At 38.8% G+C, this 19,913-nt stretch overlaps 1 protein-coding gene across 1 annotated transcript in view; it reads right to left on the bottom strand.

The window, feature by feature from the left end:
* elfn1a (extracellular leucine-rich repeat and fibronectin type III domain containing 1a) overlaps positions 1-19,913 on the bottom strand; it is a 77,719-nt gene that overhangs the window by 7,619 nt on the left and 50,187 nt on the right. Inside the window, exon 2 of the mRNA XM_044051769.1 lies at positions 16,191-16,281. The gene's annotated coding sequence lies outside the window, so the exon portion shown is untranslated. The remainder of the gene's footprint in view (positions 1-16,190; positions 16,282-19,913) is intronic.

Raw genomic sequence — 19,913 nt, 5'->3', positions numbered from 1 at the left:
GGAGTTTAAAGTTTTTACTGAAAGTAGAGTTGGGGTGGACTCCAATAAACACTGAGAATAAAATGTCTTTTAAATGCAAAGTCTATCCAAGATAGTGTCAGTTAGTAGCATCATACAACTGACTGTTACTAAGTTAGAACAGCCCATGCTGGTTTCGGTGGGAGGTACTCGGGAGACAGCCACAAAAAATGCTATTATCTAATGCTCCAGTGTGTAAATCAGGACACAGTACACCTACACATGGACGTGCACAACTGAGCAATAGTATCCATCCATCAATAGAATGCAAGAGAGCAGGCGGAACTATAGCGGGGGGGGTGGTGGCGGAATTTCAAGTTGTCCAAATCACACAGAACCACGCGAATACTGATTGGATCACAGACTGCATCTAAATCATCAGTGGATAGCGTTCAGGTCAGGGTTACAGTTTGTGTGTAGACCCTTCTCTGTGATTTATGGCATGTTTTCACCGAGTGGAACGTTTCAGGTTGGTGCGGTACATATTTTTTTGTGTTTCCATGAGGAATTATATCAAAATAACTAGCCCCAACCATTCCACTTTTGGTACCCTTCCCTTGGGGTTACCAGAGTATGTATATGGAACGGTACGGGCGGAGCTAGACCCACGACAGTCAGCGGATTGCGACCGCTGTTTCTTCACCGCCCACAGTCTGTTCTCATACAAAGCTTTTGTTCGTTGTCAGTGCACCGGCACAGGACACACCCTGCCAACCAAGTAAAGGTACTGTTTTCAGTTGAAACACAAGCCTGACTGAGGGCTTTACTGTTCCAGGAACCACCTCGTGCTTGTGGTTCCGCCCACTTAAAGTTCCGCCCCTGTCTTGATAACAATAGCGTGTAAATATGTCACCTTGTTCAGGATTGTCTGAACAGATATAAATGGGAACTACAACTTAATTAGCTGGTAGAGTCTTTCTACTGCAAGGCAGTAACTTTAGTTTTGGCAACATGTAATCGACTAATCAGATTTTCTTTCTTTTTTTTTTTGCAGCCATCTTGTGGGAACTGAGGAGAGAGCCAAAGTAGATGTGGTAGTGACAGGCTGAGCACTATGTAAAGGGAAGTCATTGAGCTGCAGTAGCCCTCTGTGCTTCACTGGAGCCTTTATATGTGAAGCAGGAGAGTTGTGCTCTCTCACACAATGCCTCAGGAGAACTGCCCCACCAAAAAGCCTTCAAGGCAAAATTTGACAGAAGCGCCAGACCACCACACTGTGAAAACAATCTTGAAACTACGTATCTCATTCCCACAGAGACATGCATTGTATGCAACCCAACCAGACCTCACCTTAGCATACTCACTGGCTATCTCTGCCTCCCATTCCTCTGTTTCTTATTGTATCTGTCCAGCCAATTTCACCCTGTATATCAAATGAATATTCTTTTTTTCTGTTCTGCCTCCAAGTGGCAACAAAAGTGTGATATGAATGCATTTGTTTTTACACCGTTTCTACATGGAGCTGTGCTTTTTTTTTTGTTGTTTCCCTACGTGCTTCCTATCTTGTGCTTTGTGTGGCGGTGAAGGTGCCTCAATCTCTGAGGGCCCCCCTCATCCATACCAATGACTGCCCTTTATTTGATGTCATTGAAAATGCATGCACTTCTTGTGGGAAGAATGAAAAGAAGTAAAGATGGGAAACCAGAAGTGGCAAATCAATTGAGATGAAATGGAACTACTTCTCTTGGGGAGGGAAAACATTGTGCTCATTGAGATACTGAATTGCTTTGGAGGGAGGGAAACTGAGGGCACGTATGCTCGGGTTATATCCAAAGATATTAAAGTCATACATTAGTTTGGAAGAACAAAAACATATCTCCTTTTATGACTTCACTGGTATACTTTTTGGACATAATGTGTCTTTCCCTAGACTTCAACAAATGGACTTTTTTTTTTTTTGTTTTGTTTTTTCAGTTATCTTGCAGCTGATGAAAATCACACATTACCTTGATGCCCATTTGTTTTCCCAGACAAAGCCTTTTATCCCTACCTAGCAATTGGAGTTGCTTCCTCATATAAATCAGAGCCTTTCAAAGCATCCAGCACATTATTTATCTCAATGTGACCTTGTGGAGCTGGCATTTAGTGATAAATATAGTGATAAGGCATTGTATTTGGACTTAGTCGTTTGGGATGGGACAACATATCAATACATCAATATGCTCCTACTGACTCACAAGATGCGCTTATTGATGCGCGTGTGCCAATGTCGATATTTTAATTTTCACCACCATTTTGGCTCACCGGTGTCACTACTTCATGGTTTTCTTTGCACAGTAAAATGAATGGACATTACATGGCCAAAGATGTTGACAACAGGAGGACAGTGGACACAATATAATGTAATCTTGTGCTGAATTTCTTCAGTTATGTATTGGAATCCACTGATTAGCACATCATTGTTAAATGGGCATTGTGTCACATACGTGAAAGTGACAACATGAAGATAAGTATGTAAAATAAATTGTGAAAGACTAACCCTTGATTTAAATCACAAGAGGCAGCAACATTAAAACAGATACAAATCTGTAAAGCATAAGGAAAGACTATGATGTCATGGTTGGTCATGTAACATGATGTGAAAACTCCTGAACCTCATAGGTGAAGATCCATATGTGTGATGCCATCACAACATATTTCAATGGCCCTAAAAGGCACTTAACATAAGATGCACATCTGATGCACAAAAATACCTTTTCTCCCCTTTTTCTTGTGTAACACGTGTCATATCTAACCCACGTCAGCTGGTTTGTCCATTTAGGCCCCTGGAGACAGCAGTTTCCATGAAACAAGAAAACCCTTGTTTGAGTGCATATAAAAAGGCTCAATCTATTAAAAAAAGTCTATATAGGTATATGGGTAGTGTATTAAATTTCTGCTGATAAAGCCTCATAAATGTCAAACACTGAACTGTTAAAGTTTCATAGAGGTTAATAAGGAAAAATAATATTCCACTAAAGCCAATTAGCATTGGTTCCTGCTAAATGATCAGTATGTGGGCTGAACTACGGTGATGCTGATCATACATTTGTGATGAATGTGAAATAAGAGATCATTTTGTGGATAATTAAGGCCACTGAGTGCAAAGGATGAGCTGCGACGGGACAGGCATAGGCATCCTGAATGTGAAAATGCCTTTTGGTGCATTGCATTGGAAAGTTACATTCAGTCCACTCACTACTTGGTATTCCACACAGTTGTCATACTTTGTAAAACTTTAAATGACTTACTGCCCTGCCATCTCTTGTAAATTCCCAATATCTCACTCTATTGTTCTTCGGTGTATCACGAGTCCTTCGGCAGCCTCGTGGCCTGCTGCGAATCAAGCTTATTCCATAACAAAAAAAAAATCTCATTACATACTAAAAGCTCTAGTTTGGGTGACACCTTTTATAAAGATGATAAGCCATGGAGAATGGCATGGAATTACAGTGCATCAGTGGAAACAGATGCTTTGGTGAAACTGCATGAGAACTGATGTAGCACTGCAAAGTAGTTAGTTGAAAACAGGACACCATGAGTCGTGCATCTTGTTCAACCTTTCACAGCGCTTTCCGGAAATTACTGTTCTGATCTTTCCATATAAAAGAGAATTCTATAACAAATCATAACAGTTACGGTCTCCAGGAAAAAAAAAACCTTGGGTATCGAGAGCATTTATTATAGAGCAATGAAGAGTTTAATTTAATTCTGTACATTTGAGAATGAGATACAACTTAGAATAACACCTGAAGGTTTAAATGCAATTTTCCAGGCCATCAACTGACCATCAACTCGGCACGATCTTTTGCCCTCCAAGCCAACACGTGCGCCCGCAACGTCTCGATCTGCTGACTCATGACATTTTGAGCTAGAGTCGGAGCTATCGTGCAGCCACCGAACATGAAAGGAACATATTAAAACTCACTATTCAGAGGATTTAACCTGAAGTTTTAACATCTCATGTTTAGGGATGGATGAAAAGCGATAAAGTTAACGCGCGCTGACGAAAGTCTGGGTTAAGACAGCTATCGTTTGTCAGTTACGCCCTCGCTATGCGCGACCAAGCTTTTCCCCGCCAATTAACCTTCACAGAGTGACAGGAGCTAATTCAATTATGCTGGACTGCAGTGCCCGTGCTCGTGACTGACAGCTCAACTTGTCTCACTTTTCTGATTGACAAGCGGCGAACAAGAGCATCCATTCTCTGTGCTGGATGTGTCTGTCTGTGTCTGTCTGTCTGGCCTGATGGACTACCTGACACATTTAGGAAGAGGACATTATCACTTTGAAATGAACTCCACAAAGGCGGCTCTGAGACCAGTTTAAATTTTATCCTACACAATCAAAGGATCAGCTTCAGATGAATGACACTCAAATAAAGGATTTAACGTCTCATTTGCAGCTGCGTAAAAATCCATACACTGTGTTTTGGCAGTGCAGCTCTGCTCATGGAACAAATATGAGTTTTGAGGTATGTATTTCACATTCAACTAACTTGAGTGTGCATTAAAAAGCATTCAAAATTCACCTTAAAGAACAAAATGCTAATAAGGGAGAAGGCAGCAGTGGTGGACATTTCTTCTATTTCCTTTTCTCAGGGTTCCTGTCTGCATGTTTTTATTTGTAATTTCCATTGTGAGAAACAGATCGTGAGCGTACGCAATTGGAAAATGAAACTAAAATGGGTTTGTTGCCTGAGCGAACTACCATGAGGCTCCATCTCTGCTGTCACTGATTACTTCTTCACTGTTCCTTTTGTCCTTCGGTACATCTCTGTTTAGGTGTGGGGCATATTTATGATATCCATAAAGGGCCACAACCACACAATAAAAACACGAATGAAGGCACTCCAAGAAACCCTGTGAAACACAGCTGACATCAAAGGAAACGTCTTCAACGTGTTGTCCGTAGCAGGAAACTAAAACAGTTTCCTTTTCCACTCTCAGACAGGCCTGAAAAAGTTCTATTTATGATTTGAATTGCGATGTTAGATATTTACTGTGTTATCGATTAAAAAAACAAAATGAACTACTCATTTATACAACACTTATAACATCTGTATTGTTTCCATTGTGTATATTATTATATATTTTTTTTAAATGACACAGAGCAAAAATAATACAATTAAACTGTTTCACATTGCAATTCTTTGGGTAAACGATTGAATGATTTAATGTAATCACTCCATTACCTTGCGCAATGCGGTTCAACATCATAATGGTGCATTTGAGCCAAAAAGTTGTCCATTCCACTTTTATCTTTTAAAGTCCAGAAGAATTCCTGTGTAACATGCAGCTTCTTCTCTCTCTGTTTTTAGGAACTTGGCAACAGCGACAAACCCTGTCATCAAATCTTAGAATGATGTAACAGATTTAACAGGAGAGTTGATAAAAATAAATAAAAATAAATACAAGTCTACAATTTCCGGGACTGTTAATCAAACAATAAATTCACCAAGGAACCAAACTAACAGGAAATAAAGCTGCCTGAACACTTTCAGCTGCTGGTTTCATGCAGCAGTGTTTCCCAGCCTAGTGTGTTGTATATCTCTGTGTGATACTTCATACCAGAACGTGTGAAATACAAATAATGATGAAGTTAAATTGTCTTGCATTGTGGAGGTGAAGAGGTGAGTGGTTGTTATGTGGTTTTGACATCAACACTGACCGTTTTTGGGGTACCAGCCTGGGGAGCCAGACACTTCAGGGTCAAAGAGATTCTAGCTTTCTGTTTCCTGTTTTATTTTGAAATAATTACCATTGCCTCTCGTTTGAGTGTCTACTTCCTGTAAAGTTTCCCGCCTCTGTGATTACCTGCCCCGCCCTGATGTGTTTCACCTGTTCATCGTTATCCCTCCACCTGTGTATTTAGCCGGCGTGTTTCCTGTTGCCAGTTCGTCTTGTCTGACAACCAGTTTTCTTTTTGTGCATCTTTTGTTGCCTTGTGCTTATTGGAAACCTTTTTTTTGTACAAGACCAGTAAAAGGTGTTTTTGAGTCTTACTTTTGAGTCCACATCCAGTGGAACAACATTAGCAGTGTATAATGCTTATGTTTTTGTATGAACTTTGGTAAGGGAGAGCGAGCAGGTTAAACACATTTTAATTTCTGAACGTATTTCTTAAAGTTAAGCAGGTGCACATTTCATTAAGCAAACCTTTAATCGGTGTCAATTCTTCCCCGATGACAGCCATGATATCTGTGAAAATACAGGGTGTGCTGCAGAAGAACATGTAGCTGGAGACTGGGGTCGTGGGTGGTGTGTGTATGTTTTATTAGCTTCCAATGCATGACAGCCACTTGCCAACTAATCTAATGATGCAACATCAACAGCCTGAAGTGAAAATAAAACTAGAGGGTATAGGTGGTGGATATGAGATAACGGGCCCCTGAGCACAAACATTTTCAAAGTCTTATACACCCTGACTGCATTAACGTGCCTCTCTGTGGTATTTTCCTCTTTGCCTCATCTGTTTGTAGTTATTCTTTTGTCTCCTCTTGTCTTGTGTATTTTGTCTTTTTTGAGAGCGTTTAACATATTTTTGAACATTTTTATTCTCGTTTTCTTTTCAAGTCTGTGGTTATTCAATGGTGGTTTTGCTTCTCTTGCCATTCTCAGCCTTTATGTAGTGTTTTCTTGTCTCTATGCATTTGGTTTGAGTCACTTTGATTGACAGCGAACAACATAATAGCAGTCGCCTCCCACTGATACTGTAGCCCAGCTGTGCCCTGAACCCACTGGTTACACAGTTCAGCTTGTATTGTGAACCAAACGTGGTTTGACATCCACAGAGGAAGAAAGAAATCCATGCCATGCTGATACACTGAGTTCTAGTTATGTTGTATAGTTGTACTGGCTGTTGAGCCCATGAATTGTTTCCATTGTGACATTGGCACATATTTATGATGTTATGGTGCAATTTTGTGAGATGTGCAAACACTAACCAAACCTTTTTTAATGTTAATAATAAATAAATGTTAATTAATGTTAATAAACTGCGCTTAGGTAAATTACAGACATGACACGGGGAAAAAAATCAACTCTGAATACTAATTTGTTCCCACAAAATAGGTAAAACGTGGGCACAGAGTACTAATTTATGGCCACACAATACTATACGTTCCCACAAAACCGTATTGCATATGGGAGAACCTGGAGAAAACCAACCCAGGTTACTTTACAAGTAGCCCCGTAACCCTACCTGTCATGCCAAGGTAGTTATCCCCGACAGAATTTGTATCCCCTGCTGCTGGAGGGGTTACGTTGCTGCCTTCTTTGCTCGCTTTACTTGTGCAGCTCTCCCACTAATTCATGGGAATGTTATTAATATTATTATTTATTTTGTGCACACATTTTATCTATTTTGTTGGAACAAATTAGTATTTCATGTGCACGTTTTTACGTATTTTGTGGGAATACATTAGTATTTTGCGCACATGTTTTACCAATTTCGTGGGAACAAATTACCATTTCGTAGCCACAAATTAGTATTTTATGTGCATGTTTTACCTATTTTGTTGGAATGAATTAGGATTTTTCCCCATGTCAGGTCTGGGGCTCCATAGTAAATTCTAGTAATGCACACATTTTAGGTAAGCTTCTGTTATATTTTCCTCTAAGAGGGACGTACAGAGTATATCAAGGCTCTTACTTCAAAACAATGTTGATGAAGCAGCAGGTCAGCATGTGTCTTGCCAGCTCGGGTGTGATTTGTTGTAAAGTGCTGGCAACAGATATGATTGGCAGCAAATTAAGGAAACCTTGTTCATCAGTCTGTCTTTTTTTTTGTTTTTTTTGTTCAGGGATTTGGGAAAATAATGACTTCATGCTCATTTGTGAGATTCTTTATTCTCTCCTACAAAATTCAAAAACAGCATTTGAGCAAAGTGACAGGAAGGAAAATCAATTCTATCATCGATGTGTGTGTGAGAGAGAGAGATCAGACTTTCTTGCAGAAATTTGATTTGTCTATGATGAATACAATGATGAAAAGAAACAAGAGGGGGCAGCAAATGGACCAACCACCTCGCACAATGGCAATGTTGAGGAATAAAACTGTCTCTGTCTGGAAAAGAAAGTTATTGTTTCTGACAGGGCAAATTCTCTCAGGCTACGGGGGCGAGGGGAGCAAGGTTGAGCTCGTGCTCGACTATCAAAGGAATAAAATGCTGTTTTTGTGTAGCACAGGAAGCCGACTGTAGACTTGAAGGAGATCTCAACATGACATGACAGGTAGACCAGTGGGAGGACGTCTATCCCAGTCGGGATGCAACAAATAAAAGGGCTTTAAATGCTAATGAACATTAGTGGACATATAGAATGCCCTGATAGCTTTGTGCTGGAATTTACATATTTATTGCTTTTGTCCTTTGGAATTAACTTCCGTAATCACACATGTGAAACTATAGGAATATACTGTGTTTGCTGATGTGAGAAGAAAAGACAATGGAAGTAATTGGAAGGACACTACAGTGAGTCATAGTATTAATCAGTGGGATATTGTCATTGTCAACACTTGAGCAGAACTATTCATATTTGTTACATACAAGCGTTTGTCTGGCAGATATTTTATTAGAATACATTTCCCATTTAAAGAGCCCTTTAACGTTTTTATTCCATCACAAAAACCGGAAAACAACCTCCATAAAACATTTAAGAACTTTCTCAGTTTTATAGATGCCTCTTATCTACACTGCCTTTAGCTAACTGCTTGTAAACATCTATTAAATACATGGCGAGTGGGGCATTTATATGTATGTATGTGTGTTTATATATTAAAACAAGCCTGTTTTTCTTTAATTAACGTATTAGTTATGTTTTTACATCTTTTGACTTTTTATTTCTTTTTTCACCCTTTTTAATTATTTTTCTTATTTTATTTATTACAACATTTAAACTTAACTGCATGTCTTGATCTTACAAATTATTACTATTAAATAATGGAAACTTAACTCATTGATATCATTATTATTAGTCAGTGCTCCAAGAATGGAAGGCTCTTTATAGACCGTATAGTATGGAGGTTCCTGTGATCACTTTCTTGCATTGGATAATTCTTATGTGATTGTAACAAGAGGCTAAAACTGTTGTGAAAAAGACCCATAAGCTTCTTAAGACACATTAAGTCTCATGACAGATTTTTGTTTAAGACGCCGCTGAGTCTGAGAGATAACAGGATTGCAGCAGGAGAGACCGCAGGCGACTCAAATGAGAAAATCTGTCACGCCATCGCAAATTGACATTATTTCTATTTCATAAACCACTTGCAGACTGTTTTATTACTTTTTAATATCTGCACCTTGTCCTCCTTTACATTTTTCATTCACCTTTCCTTTTTTGGAATTACTATTTAGAAAAACATCCTCTGTTTTGGTTATTTTGATGTTGTTAATATCCAATATGTTTCAGGATTGATTTATTTGTGTGTGTTTTTACACCACCATTTGAAAAATGGCTCTGAAGACGAAAATTGTGTCTCAAATGGATTATAGATTAGCATCAGTGTCTGGCTGTCCGACTTGGGCGGTAATGTGTCAGGGATCGAGGACAAGTCTTGACAACCGCAAACAACAACACAGAATTACTCATCAGGTCAACAGTTTTTACTTTCATTCTACGTCAAATAAAGCATTCATTTAACTCAATAGTATTTTCTGAATGTGATGTGTTTCTTTAGTGTAAAGGTAGACAAGGCAGTTTTATTTATGGAGCATTTTTAGTGCTGTACAGAAACGTTTAAAAAGAAATCAGTACAAAGTTAACCCTGGTGACACTTAAGCGCACTTTGCATCAACTTAATTACTCAACAGTTTCTGAAAGCTGAGAAGTTACACAAGCAGACGTATGCTTATTACAGTAATTTCCCTCGCACTGTTTTTGGACATTGAGACAAAGCCTTAACCAAATGTTATTTTAATACCATTAACATTTTAAATTTAACATGCAAAATCTGGTGGTCATGTACACATTTTAGTTTGTCTTCATCTTAATTGTTAATTACACCATTTTAACATGTTGGTTAATTGTAAATAACCGCCAGATATTGAAAGTCATTCTGGAAAAATGGGGAAAAGCACTAACTCACAGGACACTGGCCCTTTTATGGTTTAAATAAGTTTAAAAGTCAAGACAGACATTTTGAGGCTTAGGTGTTAAAGGGTTAACCTGAAGTACATTGTAATAGTATGGTAATGGTTTAGTAATGGGGCAATATCATGGTAATAACAATACTAACAGTTTGGAAATAAGATGATACAATTAAGATAATATCACCACGTTATGAATAAGATAATACCACAGCTTAGCAATGAAAATTACAAATGGCTGGTGAGGATGACTCATAAAAGATCATTACATATTATAAAATCAGAATTCCTCATTCACTTTATACCACATGTCTTCTTTTCATTGTTATTACCACACTATTAGTCAGTGATTACTAAAGAAGTATAACTATATTTATTTAGAAATTTTGACATAAAATTGTGTCCATATTAGAAAAAATGACGACCATACTGTTGCTATACAATAGTTGTAGTAGCATTTTCTTTATGTAGTGTAATGCACATATGTTTATACTGAAAAGTTACACGTAGGAAAGCAGAGATATTTTATATTGGACACAAAATCTTTCCCTTTTAAACCTGTTTTCCTACGACACTAAAAACACACTGGGCAATGTCCAACAAAATCATTTCACATGCAGGTTAATGCTTTAAACACGGCGTTTGACAAGAGGAAATATGAAAGCAGATGGCCAGGGATCCGTCTTTAAAGGTGAATGGCCTTTGGTTTTAATCCTACTCCGAGGGCGACAAACCCAAGCCTCATTTATCTTTACTTTTCTCACTGAAGAACGTGTTGTGTTCATCAAACATGGTTGGACTACATTCACTCACAGACACGCGAGCTGCTGTCTTCCTCAGCCTGTGACTGGATGAGTGGCACATAATGAGAGGGACGAATTGAGGTGTCATATTTTGAGAAAAGTCCTCTGTCAGGAAGAGAGAGGTGTCAGAACGTTTTATTAAGCGACACAGAGGGGAAAAAAAATCATTAGGGATTTTTGTAATAAATGGCCGACAGCTGTCTGTCAAAACCGCTTCGTCCTGTTTTAATCTTCTACTCATTTTCTCCATGATTGTCTTCCTCATGGCAGACTCACAGCCTGGTTGCCTGTGCATGTCTTTATTAGGAAAATGTAGGATTTAAGTAAAGTTGTGGAGATGACATTTTAAAAACAAGCCCTGTGTTGGTGTTAATAACTCAAGTCTTATTTTGAATAAGTCCATGAATATTTCTTGTTCATGCATGCTGAATATTTTTTTGTTACTTAAATTAATAATGCTGTGTTATTGAGTTCTGGGTTTCCTTCAACAGTGCAGACATTATTGTAATATTGTTTTAGTACCTTTATATCTTATGATGTTTCTTACTTTTATGAACATTGTGTCTAAAAAGATATTTTATAAATATTTTGTGTCGTGATTTTTATTATAATACAGTATGTTAACCTTTATTTTGCAAGTTAATTATATTTTGGCAAATAAAGACAATAATGTTGCATGCTTGTTCAGACACAGCCAACAAAACAAATACTCAAACAACAAATATTGCTCAAATTAAAATTTCTTTATGATTATTTCAGTATTTTCAGTATTATCACATTTCTTCTAAACTACGATTCTGACAGATATAATTCTCATAAAAAGAAAGAAAGAATAAATCATCATGGACTGATGGGGCATGGGATAGGTCAAGGGAACCTTTAGAAATTACAGTGCAGTACATTGGCACTGGCGACGGCCTGAGGTAGACTCTGTGAAATGCACCAATGAAGCACCATCACAGAACCAGTGAAGAGGCAGCATGAGCGTGTGTGTCTCATTTCCTTTTATCCTGATGGTTGCTGCAGTGTCCAGTGCCAATATTATCAAATCAAACCAACGTCATCAACCAACAAGTAATTAAAATATGATGGACAGAGTGGTGCATTGCATTGATCTTATGGTCAAAAAGAAGATGACGGTTTTATACCACTTTATCCTCCACATGAGGGTTGCTGGTGCCAATCCCAGCTGACATAGAGCAAAATGCAGGGTACACCCTGGACAGATCACAGTCACCATCACAGTCAAATAGAGACAAACAACCATTCACCCTCACCCTCACATCTACGGTCAATTTTGAGTGACCAATTTGCCTAATGCTAGATTTGACCAATCCTTACCCAATTTCCACCAACTCAGTACAATTATTTGCATTTAAACTGCCAAAAGCCCATACTGTCATCCCACTATTTGGCAACCTCCAGTTGGGGCAAAGAGGTCAGACACCTAAGGGGCGGCGCAAGACACACTTCAGCCTACTGATTCCTGGACAACAATCGGATTGGAAGGGCTTTTTTCAATGACAGTTGTCAGCACGCAGTGTTTGCTGTGTCACAGTTTTCTTTTTTGTTTAATCTATAGTTGGCTAAACTGTGTCTCTCTGATATGTCACACTATTTATGCAGACATACTAGGGTTTACCGTACCACACTCTACCATTCAACAACACAGCTTACATCAACAATGCCACCTAGTATGTGCAGCAACTAAGCGGCAATGGAACTCCCTTTCTGAAGTCAAACTCGAGATTTGTCTGGCGCCATGTTAAAGTTCAGAGCCATCACCTGCAACCAGGCTACTATGTGTCATATATTTTATCATCTATCTTCCAATAAGTGTGAACATAACTTACAAAATTGACATCACATGCTTTTGAATTCCATTCAGAGTTCTTTCTGCAACCAGTGGAGTCGCCCCCCTTTTATACACAAATCTATGGCACCAGTACAACATGCTAATGCAACATAGCCAGCATGCACATGAGGTGAAACAGGTCAGAGTGATATTGATGCGACGAGCAAGTAATGAGGAAGGGTTAAATATCTTTGACGAGGAGGGAAACCCAATAACTGCCAGCCATACCAATGTTTTACAATCACTTTATGTGAGCAATTTAAGGCTCCCGCGGGATCCATGTCTCTCGCTGGCTAATCCATGATGCTCTTTACGGTAATCCATTCAAATAACTCTTCTCTAGAGCTACCAATTAGGAATCCAGGTTGATGTAAGAGCTGGCACCATTCAGTTTGATTGGGCCAATGCTTAACGGAGACGGAGAATGATCAACTTTATGGAGTGTTCCATGCTAAATGTCATACTGATTGCGTGGGATAAACAAAATCCTGCAACTAGAGGCACATAATAGTGTATATAATAAATGTATAATACAATATTGGGAGTATTTTTACATTTCCTTCTGGGCAAACGAGTGAAGTAAAAGAACGTAACTCTGCAGAGGAACTAGGAAATATAGATCCCCCTAAAAGGAAATTGCTCTGGACACTCTCTTTTAAGATAAAATAATTAAACTGGGAGTTTTGTGGTCCCTCTCCAGCTCTGGACCAACACACCTCAGCCTCAACAGCAGTGGCACTACATCCTCGATTTAATGACAGTGGTGGAAATGTAGCTCTGCGCGCTTTAATCTGCAGCCAAACGTGTTTCAAAGTGGCAATAAATAGTTTATACATTGTCTCTATGCGCTCATTACGCACAATGTGGTTTAATATTTAATTTTTTTTTTTATTATTCTATTTATTAAGCAGGAATGGTTCTGGACAGTTCAACATAAACAATAAACAAACAAAAAAAACATTGGCCATACTTGAAAGACAGTCAGTGATTTATCCACCAGTGATTGAATATTTGAAGTCCATTTTATGACAATATAAAGGCTCATTGTCACTCAACTTATTGTTTTAATAAACAAAACAACAGAAATACTGTAGCTTTTGCCATGTGGAAGTAAATAAACAAAAATATATAGAGTTACGTAAATGTGAAAGCCAATGACCTAAAACACAAGGTCTCCTTTTTAGAGAAATTCATCAATCATAGAATAAAGAGGTTTTTTTTGGTCAGTGAGGACGCACAACAAAAAGAACACATTCCATTTCCATTTGGGAAGTTTCTGGCAGATCAGTGCGTACAGCAAATATCTTGTTAAGTAGATTTAGATGAGGATACATGACCCACTGAATGTATTATGTTCAGTGTGAAAGCAAACAAGTTTTTTTTTTTTTAACATTGTTTTGTTTCTACAACACAGTCATTATTGTCATTCTTCTCCAGGGCCTGTTTTAATATCGTATCTCTCTATTTGATATAGTTGTATTTTTGTTTAATGGGCACTGGGACTGTGGTTGTGACATTTTAAACGAGTTAGAAATGACAAAAACGAACAACATATGTTCATGCTGATGGCATTTTTTTTGCCTCCCTTGTTACAGCTGCAGAAGGCGAGATTGCAAGGAAAAAAACAGTTAATGTCTCCATGTTATTAATGTTTTGGGATGGAGGCTCGCTACACAAAGACACACACGTGTGTCATACGTGACAAACAACCTGAGGCAATCACTCTAAACTCTATTTCGCAGTTATTTACTTGCATTTCCACTACAGAGGTCCAGAAACTTTTTTCTTGGTGCTAAAACGTTCCTGCAGACGCATGTTTGTGCATTTGCTTCCACAGTAAAACACCATATATTTGTTTGTCTCCTAATATTATGTCAAAATGTTCATTTATGGCCTCTATATAAAACAAGTCCTTCTTTAGCAGTGAGGATGTGAGGTGATGAAGTGACCTGTTGTTAAAATACTGACACTGAAACATCGAACCATCCTCTATCACATTATCCTCCACATGAGGGACGGGGGGGCGCTGGTGCCAATTCCAGCTGACATAGGGCGAAAGGCGTCAATTTAGAGTGTCCAATTTGCCCAATCCCCAAATCTTTTTGGACTGTGGGAGGAAGACAAATTAACCGTCAGGCCGCCAGAGTTATGGTCACAAACAGCATAGCAACATGCAACAGGCTGTAAGGAGAAGACTTTTTAATGTGAGGAGATTTTACCAGCTGTTTACCAACAGAGATTGATTGGCTGAAATCAGACACTTGAACCAGGTTTGCTTAGCGCTGCAAGCTCCTGTGTACTTCCATTTACTGTACATTCTGGCTCCTGCGTTGGAAATAATTCACAAACTTCCCATCAAAGTCCTTAATTCCTAATACTAGTTCCTGTAGTACTGCTGTCAAACAGCAAATAGTAGTGCCCTCCCCCTCTCTGAAATGGATCCTCTGATTGGTCAGTGTCTCCCATTACAGACCAACAAGTTTGGAAACAGAACTTTTATTGAGTCTATAGTTCTCGCTCAGATCACTTGTTATTTATAAAAATAGCACATTGTTATGGGATTATTGAGCAATAATAGCACAAATATATTACTTACCCCTTATTCTATGCTAGAACCAAAGTGTTAGTCAAATGGACACTGTTTTTGTTAATAGCTGTGGATTTCATGTCAATATATCCAAGGCATTGTGGACTAAAGATCACATTTTCCTCTCTTATGCTTTTTTAATTTCATTTATGGTCAGTAAAGATATCAAACCAGTGATCCTGGTATTTTACAATGCATTCTTTCAGCAATATTTGTGTAAATAGCAAGAGGAAGGTGTTAAATTAGAAGCAACAGGGCACTTCCCATATGTTCTGCTTACATACATGACAGACTAGTTGAGTAACTAGTGGATGAGATGAGAAGAAAGGTTGTGCACGCTGTTAAAATAATGTATGTAGCCAGAAAGTGGGTCAGGAATGATTCAGATTTCAAGGCCACATCTTTGTGAAAGGCCTGTTAATTAGCTCTAATTGTTCCGTGTGCACATATACATCATATCACAACTTCAACGGTAAATGGTGATGACTCTAAATCGGCATAAGAAAACTTTAAGTCCTTAGGGGAGGAAAGGTTTTTCACTGAATAATTGCATTAAAGACAAAACCATTTGTCATTAAATGAGGTGTTTGAAAACAGATAAAAAGAAAATGAACTGTATGGTGCAAGGATTATGAAAATAAAAATCCTGCTCCCTCAAAAAGCAGACACTGATACTTGAATGTAACACACGTCCACCTTGACTGTCCACTCTCATAACCTTGTCTTTGGCACTGCACTGTACTTGTCTTGTTTACTGACCAGTGGATTAGCGATGAATTCTCTGTGATCCTCTTATCCTCCTGTTTGCTCATGCAGAGCCACTGTTGACACAGCGGCCGTTTACCAAATACCTTTGCTCACCTCTGTAGTCCAGGCTCAAGTGCTCAGCGAGAGAGAGCATCCCTGGTGTCTTCCAGCTGTACGGATGTTCTGGAGGTTCTTGTCTTGAACTCTGAGGAAAATAATGGAAGCAGAGTTTAGCATGCTGTTTTTGAGCTGCCCACCTGGACAACAGTGTTTTACATCCAGGGTGTGAAATGTAACGAAGAATGTCATTTTGGTTTGTCCGGTATTGCAATAAATAATCATTTGCATGACAATCATATAATAACTCATCACAATATCTGTCTAAATAAAGAGCAGAAAATGGACAAGAACCCTAAATGCCGACCTGAACACAACTATAATCTGCAAGAAGAGACTGAGAGCTTTTAATGTCAACAAAACACTGATGCTTTATTTTACAGGTCATTCATTGAGTCTATTTTAACCTTCTCTCTTGTCTCTTGGTATGGTAACCTCTCAATATGAGTCAAGTCGTCTGCTCTGTATTATTCATACAGCCAGCAAGATAATAATGAAATATAGCAGCCATCTACAGTATGTCAGAAATTTGGAACAGACAGTTAGTGAGAAAAGGCTATTTTAGCCAGCAGTGGCCGTCCTCTATTAGATGAATTTGTACTTCTTCCACCATCAGGTTGGAGCTACAAGTTTTATTTTGTTCCCCCCCCTAGGGACGATAAAGATTGAACTGAACCAAATCCAGGATTCTTTTCAGTGGTCTCTGACTTTATCTTGTGGTCAACTTCATGTTATATTCATGCTACCCTCATTCATGTTCCATGGGAACTGATAAGTGAAACCCATTTAGAGTGCACATTTTTCAGAATAAAATGATGACGTTTGGGGCGTGTCTATTGATGATCATATGTCACTGGTCATATTTAAAATAACATGTGTTGGAGTCATTGTCTCAATGTGCAAAAACAGGACGAAAAATGGAAACTACTGTATGCCCAGGCGTTTTTCCAACTCTCTCCTGACAAAGATGGTGATTCGCATCACCACATGTTGGCTTTGACGTGCAACTTCTCAGCTTTCAGAAATCGTTGAATTTTTCCGGTAGCACAAACCATCAAGCAATTGCAGTAATGCAAAATGCGCTTGTGCAAATGTGTCGTCTGCGATACACTCGGTGCTAAATTGTTAAGTCCTTTTTCACATGGTCTGCCACGTTTCAATAATAGCGGAGAAAGGTACATACCATAATAGCTCCAGAGAAGGCCTTTCATGTTTTTTTTTTAATAATACCTGCAGACCACCATGTGTTTTCATATGCAACATCATCACTGGATACCACCAATTCCCTCATGTTTAAACTCTGAAGTCAATGATCCAGGCCAGTCCACAGGGGCCGACCTTAATGGGCCATGTAATAAAAAAAAAAGCTGCTTATTCAGAGAATAACCTTCTTTTGGAATCACAGCCTCCAAAATGAATTCAGCAGCACACTATGAATGTTTATTTTCATGTCATTTTTTATTTTTTTTCCCAAGCCCCAAAGATTCGGAACCACCTCATTAACCTTATAAAAAGCACAAGGTAATGAAATCCTCCATTTCACTTCCCAGTGTCACCCAAGTTAGTTTCACTAATGAATTGTTTTTTACTCATTAATCAAACATCAGTTCACCTCCTCCACATTTTGTGAACATGCAAGCACATGCCACCCGGGGGAGGGGTTGCATTTGCACATGTTCATGCATTTTTATTGGAAGTTAAAATGATGGGGAAAGAAAACTTTTGTAATAAAGAGTGACGGCTGATTTGTATGTGTTTATACATGCTTGTAATAATTATTTCTTTGACATGTGTCAAACATGCAGCTATTGAGTGCTGCACTTTTTCCACCTTCATACATATTAATACCTCCAGAAGGCACATGTGGCACAATCAGTATTCATATTACTTCTCTTGGCTCTTGGTCTTAATATAACAATCCTGTGGTCTTGTCCCCCGTGATTCAGTGTGTTCGACACATCATCAGATGATAACACACGGGCGAAATTCTGCCTCCGACAATCAGTAACGTAAATCTGCAACAGTGGCTGGATTTTCAATAAATGAGAGGACAATAGATAGTGTGAATCAATTAGCTGCGATGGCTGCTATTTGCATTCCAGTGAAAGGGGTGATAGTTTAAGTGGCCCAAGGCAGCTGTCTTTCAGCAAAGGCCTGTGAAACACAGAAAGCAGCGGAACCAAGAGGAAAAAAGGGGACTTTGGGAATCTTCAGCAGTTTTCTTTTAATTACTCATCATAATGACGCCATTTATCTGTTCAATGACCCATTTTAGGGCATTGAACAGGCATGGGAAGCTCTCTGTCTTTGGCAGGGTCAGTCCTGCAGCTGCCCCTGCTGCCATGCATCAACCAAGAGGGATCTCTCTGCTTTTTTTCATTCTCTTTCACTGAGTTTTTAAAGACTTTCCCGTCAGAACACATTCACACATGTCCAGTGTGGTGACAACACCACAAGCGAAGTATGGAATTTATGTCACTCCTCTTGATTTAAAGGAGAGTTCAACGTGTGGAAGAAAATAATTATTCTTCCTATCTCTCGTTGCAGCCGATAATTACAGGTTTATCATATTGACATCAGTGATGTTTCAAATTAGCTGCATGTAAATGCAGTTGTATGAGCAGGAAGTTTCTGCTGCTCTTCGACTCACCACAGTGGATCATCTGCCTTCATCTTGCCCTATCCCTTGTGTCCTCTTCTGTTCAACTGTCCTCATGTCCTCCTTGAAAACATCCATGAACCTTCTCTGTGGTCTTCCTCCTAAACATCCTTTGTCCAGTATAATCACTATGCACCAGAGTTGTTCCTCAAATATGCTAATTTTCTAATCCTGTCCATCCTGGTCACTCCCAATGACAATCTCAGCATCTCCAGCTCCGCCTCCTGTCTTTTAGACAGTGCATCATAGCAGGTCTCACTACAGTCTTATAGAACGTCCCGTTCACTTTCGCAGCTATCGTTCTGTCACGCATCATCCATGACATTCGTCTCCATCCACTCCGTCCTGCCTGCACTCTCTACTTCACCTCTTTTGTGCATTGTCCATTGCTTTGGATGGTTGACCCAATGCATTTAAACTTGACTCATTGGCGTTATACCACCTTGTCTCACTGTCCCCTACTCTCACTATAGATTAAAATATCATCTGCAAATGACATTGTCGTTGGAGTCTCCTGCCTGACCTAATCTGTCCATCACCATTGCAAGAAAGAAGGAGCTTGTTTTCTCTTAAAAAGTGTTTAATTGTTGAGAAATAATATACTAATGACTGTAAGACTGGTGTTATCTCAAAGTAAGTCTAATGTCTAATGATGAGACTTTGACCAATCATAGGGCAGGTCAGAGAGAGAAAGGTTGTTCTTATTTGTTGTCTCATTGTATATATAGATATAGATATATAGATATATGTATATGTATATCTATATCTATATTCAATCTCCATTATATGGCCATTTGACGTCAATCCTATATGATACATATGTGATATCATTTGAATGTTTACTGTCCCCACAAGGGAACAACAGCTACACATGAGGTCAAGTTTCTGCTTTTTGCTTGTTATCCTACAGCAGTATTGATTTTGGATGCACTGGTTGCTCTTATATTTACAGTGGTTGTACTGTGTAGGTGGAAATGTAGAGAGGGGTCCTTTAATGTTGCACAACTGTTTGACTTTTGCCCTGTGGTCCATATCAGCCATGAGGTAAAAAACCACTGGTT

The sequence above is a fragment of the Solea senegalensis genome, linkage group LG19 (genome assembly GCF_019176455.1).
Source record: "Solea senegalensis isolate Sse05_10M linkage group LG19, IFAPA_SoseM_1, whole genome shotgun sequence".
NCBI classification, from domain to species: Eukaryota; Metazoa; Chordata; class Actinopteri; order Pleuronectiformes; family Soleidae; genus Solea; species Solea senegalensis.
The sequence above is the reverse complement of the archived record's forward strand: the minus strand, read 5'-3'. Positions and strand labels throughout refer to the sequence as shown.